Below are 5966 nucleotides of genomic sequence, written 5' to 3' on the forward strand. Positions count from 1 at the left end.
TTAAGAGAGAAAACAAACAAGTTCACCATCTTAATCGCATTGTTAGCAATTTCCGGAGTTTGGAGGGTCAGTTCCTATCGTTGTTCATACCGTTGAGTTCCTTGCGTCAAGGGTAAGATCTATGTACCCTTTTTGTTGTCTTTCCTTTAATTTGGTTAAACCCTAATATAGGGATTTGGGGGTTTTTTGTATAGTATGTGATTGGGTAGCATTTATATGTTATATGATAGGAGGAGAGTTCATAGATGAAGCTTTTTGATTCAGCAGTAGAGACCGTCTGATTGTGTGCTTTTCAGGTAGGATTTCCTACTCAGTATTAGTCCCATAATGGGATATTGGTTGGTGTGTTGTGTTTGATTGTTTGATATAGTAATTGTATTGTGATTGTGGTTGTGATCGTTGTCTATGGTTCGCGAGGCGTGGCCTCGGCTGAGTGGGGTCACTTGCGGGAGTGGCTTCACGCCCTAGTTTCGCTTTCAGGAACCCGCCACAGAAGGGATGTGCACATTAATGGACAGGGTTATCGCTCACTATGTGGAGCGGGGATTTGGTGGGTACGGCTGCGGTCCCCCACTGGCAGGGCTGGTCCAGTGGACAGTCAGTGATTGAGAGGATTGGAATTGGTGTGGTTGTGTGTGTGCGTGCCAGCTAAGTTGTCTATATGTCTTATTGTTGATATATACATTGGAATTGTGTGATTAGTACTGACCCCGTTTAAATGTTTTAAAAACGGTGGTGATCCATTCGGGGGTGGTGAGCAGTTGCTTGACAGGTATATCTTGGATACGCGTATGATCTAGCTGGGGATGGAGTCATCACATATCAGAGTCTTTAGTCTTCCGCTGTGTTTGTTAAGGCAGTTCCATTCAGTTGGTTTATAGTTTGAGAACAGTTGTATTTTGCTTACAGTTGGTTTGTTATGTAATCACTTAAAGTTATTTAATAAAGTACGTTTCCTTATTGTCTTATGATTATCATTGCCTCGGGTAACCGAGATGCTAGTATCCTTATACCTGAGTGGTCCTGGTAAGGCACTTGGAGTATGGGGGTGTTACAAAAATAGACAACGAATAAAGTTCCAGCTCATCAAACTAAGAATCCAATATAAAATATGAGCAAGTATGCTCATCGCTCTTTGAGTCATCATCTTTAGGGAGGAGATGGGGCTCTTCATCCGTCATAGAAGCTTCGTCAAAACTTTTGACGGTCTTCTCTTTAAAAATCTCGGCCTCCAAGGCATCCAATTCAGCTTCTATGTCAACATCGTCATCAAAACTATAAACCGGCTCAGGATGAGTCTTATCTCCGTAAATCAACTTCTGTATCTTATCTACTTCCTTGCTCCATGGTCCTAACATAATAGCAGGAGCGCCAGACCGGTTCCTGTCCAAACACAAAGCAGGGGAATCAAGAATAGGTGGGTCAACAACATTAAGCATATAACATGAAGCTATTGAACGAGGATCCTTTAAAGCGTTATCAACAACAAATTTAATAGATTATCCCCAACCCTTAGCGTCAGACTACCATCCCTAGCATCAATAAGTGCTTCCACGGTGTGAAGGAACGGTCTCCCAAGAATAATATGTACTTGTGAGTCCTCGGTCATATCCATAACAATGAAATCAACTGGAATAAAATATTTTCCTACTCTAATTGGCACATCCTCTAAGACACCCATAAGGCTCTTTAAATATCTATCAGCCATCTGCAAGGTCATATTAGTAAGACGGAGTTGACCCATATTTAACTTTTTACATATAGAATACGGCATGACACTAACACTAGCCCCTAAATCGCAAGGGGCTTTATCTATAGCTACACTGCCAATATGACAAGGAATAGAAAAACTCCCTGGATCCTTTAGCTTTGGTGGTGAGTTAGCTTGCAATGCGGTTGCACACCCTTGAGTTAATGCCACCGTCTCAAATTCATCAAAAGACCGCTTCTTTGATAAGATATCCTTCAAAAACTTAGCATACGGTGGAACTTGAGTGACTAATTTGGTAAATGGTACACTTACTTGAAGATTTTTCACTACCGCTATGAACCTCCCGAACTGTTGTTCAAACTTAAAATTTTGTTGTCGGTGTGGAAAAGGTAATTGAATTTTAATCGGCTCAGCTTCTTGAACTTTTCTTGGCTTTTTGAGACATCGGCTCCACTCAGGGGGGAAGGGGGCTTATTCGATCGAGTCCTGGGGTTACTCGACCGAGTACCCTATTTTCTTCCAATGTCGTAGCTGAAACACGAGAAAAATCGACTTCTGGGGGTGTACTCGATCAAGCCCACCTGTACTCGATCAAGTACACACGATTTTCCTCGTATTTTTGTTTTTTTCCTTATCCCGTGTTTTATCCTTGCAATTTTCCTTCTCGTCATCACTTAGCTCCAGATTACTCAATCCCTTATGATGCATATAAGGGACCTCATCTTCATCAATGGGCATTTTCGGACTTTAATAAGTAGTACCGCTCCTCAGTGAAATAGCATTAACTTGTTCATGTGCTTGTTACCTTGAGGAGGAAGATTATCGGGCTATTTTGAGGGATTTTGAACCGCCAATTGAGCAACTTGATGAGTATCTAACATCTTGTTATGAGCTATAAGTTCAGAAATTTAAGCTATTTTCTTTTGTTGAATTATCAAAGTTTGTTGCAACAAAGCTTTCATCTCAGCCATATCATTACTTGGAGCTTGTTGAGGAGGTTGCATCTGCTGAAAATGTAATACCCGCCCTTTTAGAGACCGTTGACCAGCGGTGACTGACCTTGGGAGCGGTAATAGTCCTTAGAAGTGCGTACCAAAGTTACCTTGGGTTATGAGTTAAGGGTGGTACTCGATAGAGTAGAGGCTACTCGATCGAGTAGCTTGGATACTCGATCGAGTATGGGCCACTCGATCGAGTAACGGGTTTTCAGCGAGGGTTTATAATCGTGTTTTGTTAAATCCGCAAATCATTTCCGCCTCATTCCTTCAGATCCTTTGGTCGCCTCCTTCCCTTCCCTTCACCATATAACCTCCATGGAAGCCTTTGAAGGTTCTTGTGCCTTAAGAGAGCGTAGCTTGAGTCGGGTAGCGGTCTTTTGCCAGGTTTCCTCTTGTAGGTATGTCGTCATCATCATCTGTATCCTTGTCTTTGCAGTTAGGGTTTGCTTAGTAGTGATAGATGGTTGTGTTGTATATATAGGTATGGCTTGGTTGCTGGATGTTGCGTGTGTGGACATGGAATGGATGCAGTTGCTTAAAGGTAGGTTCGCCTACTCAGTTTCTGTGGATGGTCTAGTGTGTCGATTGTTGTACCGTGGTTGTGTACTGTAGTTGTGTTTGTGTGGCAGCGTGCATGCGGTAGTCGGTTGGTGTATACAGTTTGTTAGTTGTTGTTGTGTTGCAGCTGTCAGTGATTGTTTGTCTCTGGTTCTCGAGGTGTATCCTCGGCTGAGTGGAGTCACTTGCAAGAGTGGCTTTACGCCCTAGTTTCGCCCTCCGTGGAACCCGCCACGGGAGGGGATGTGCACATTAATGGGACATGGTTATCGCTCGGTATGATGAGCGGGGATTTGGTGGGTACGGCTGCGGTCCCCCACTGGCAGGGCTGGTCCAGTGGACAGTCGGTGACGAAGATTGATTGGAGTGGGTGTGAATGTGTGTGACTGGTTGTGTTGTAATGTGTTGATAATTGTTGTTAGTCTATGTTGAGTCTTGCCTCGGTTACTGACCTTGTGTGGTTATCTTATTTGTTTATGTGTCTGCCCTGATCCCTTATGGTGTGCAGTCAATCTTAGCAGGTGTTGATGTCGTTGATAGCTGGAGTCCTGGCGGGGATGAGTCCTCACGAGTTTTGATAGGGATAATGTGTAGCTGACGAGTTGTACCTTTATTTTGTAAAGATGGTTGTAACGCTTGTAATATAACTATAATTGTTCTTTTATCGACTTTTGATGATTACTTACCTCGGGCAACCGAGATGGTAACGCTCTTATATGCTAAGGAAGGCCTAGTTAAGGCTCCTCAGAATATGGGGGTGTTACAGAAAACCTCCTTGATTTTGTCGAACAAAATTCCCTTGTGGTTGATTACCACGAGGAATGATATATGCATTCTGCTACGAGGCTTGATTGAATACATTCTGACCTCTTTAATCAAAGAAGTTAGAATAAGGAGTACCTTACTTGATAGACGGAAAAGCATGAACCTATTCAATTGTACTCATACATTTGGCCGCAGTGTGGCCATCAGTCCCACATATTTCACAAGACACTTCTTGTTGAATCATGCCATGAACTGTTTCCTTCGTATTACCCAGAGACTAGATAGTCTTCAATTCAGCTATATGAGCAGTTAAGTCCTCCAGTTGTGCCGCGACAATATTATCTGGTTCACCCTCTCTCTTACTACCTATAGGGTTACCGTACTCAGCAGTGTGAATAGCAATCTGATCGATCAACTTCTATGGATTATCATCATTGGTATTGTCCTAGAATCTCCCATTATCTGAATAATCAAGTAGAGCTCAATGATCATCGTACAACCCGTTGTAAAACTGGTTGCAAAGAAACCACTTCTGAAAACCCTGATGGGGAACTGGATGAACTAGTCTCTTGAAGCGAACCCATGCCTCATTTAAGTCTTCAGTGGGACCTTTTTTGAAGCTAGTGATTTGGCTTCTCAAGGTATTAGTTTTCTGCGGCAGAAATTCTCTTGTAGAATGCAAGAGCTAGGGTATTCCAATCAGTAACCCCATGATCCTCCATATCTAAGTCACGGAGCCAGTCGGCCGCTCCATCTCGCAAGGAAAAAGGAAAGAGAACCTGCTTCACCTGATCTTGAGTTACTCCAGCAGTCGGTGAAATGGAGCAACAATAATCAGTAAATTTCTCCATATGCTTGGCAGAGTCCTCATTAGCTCCTCCCCTAAACAAGTTTTGCTCCACCAAATTGAAATAAGATGAACGAATCTTAAATGTGTCTTTGTCAGTAGTAGGGAGCTTGAATCCCTTAGGAATAGAAGCAAAAGTAGGCTCAGCATGACTGGCAAGAGTAGGCATCTTCGTTGATACAATAAGGGGGATAAGTGAGTCAGAAATAGGTGTGTCCTCTTCGTAAGACGGTTCTTCTGACGCAAATATGTACTAAGTATCACTGTCAAGTATACTCAAAGTCTTCTACTTGACTTATTTCTTTTTGAAACTTCCGTCTGTACCAAAAAGTCTCCTCCAACTCGGGATCAAAAGGTACAATATTCAACCTATTAGATCTGGGTATACATAAAAACAACAAGAAAAATATCAAACTGTCTCAAAGAACTGATGCTCCCTGAGACAAAAGACAAAAATAAACATGAACAAACAGAAAAATTGTTGCCTCCCCGACAACGGCGCCAAAATTTGATAAGGTTGTTTTTAGTCGTTGGCCTATCAAAATAAATCATATTCTCAACTAACTAGTAGCTAGCAGTAAGAAAAGGCTGAATCCGTAGGGAGGCGAGTTAATTATTTTATTTTGTTGATATTTATGTTTGTCTTGAAGGTAATCGATTTGTTGGATGATTTGTTTGTTTGATTTCTAACAACTCGAGGCAATATAAAATAAAGGTGAGTTAAAATATATTAAAAGAGTTTAGGGATCAAATTAACTCGGTAGTTATCCGGGGTTATGATTTAACTAGTTGATAGAGCAATTTATATTGTTGTAGGTCATATGATCGATCGATTATAATATGTCCTCTAGGCCTAAACTTAACCTGCAATATCTATCATTAAGTCAGCCTATTCAATTGTTGTAGCCTAAATTAGTCTTAATCCGGTCGGTAATAATTCTAAATCGCAATGCTAATTAACTAATCCTGATCAGTAATTAATCAATTAGGTCTAAGACAACAATTGAACAATAACCTAGATCCCCTTTAACCCTAGATTATGAAATTAGCTACTCATACTAATAGTAACAATAACAATAATATGAAT

Source organism: Silene latifolia, chromosome 11, assembly GCF_048544455.1.
Source record: "Silene latifolia isolate original U9 population chromosome 11, ASM4854445v1, whole genome shotgun sequence".
NCBI classification, from domain to species: Eukaryota; Viridiplantae; Streptophyta; class Magnoliopsida; order Caryophyllales; family Caryophyllaceae; genus Silene; species Silene latifolia.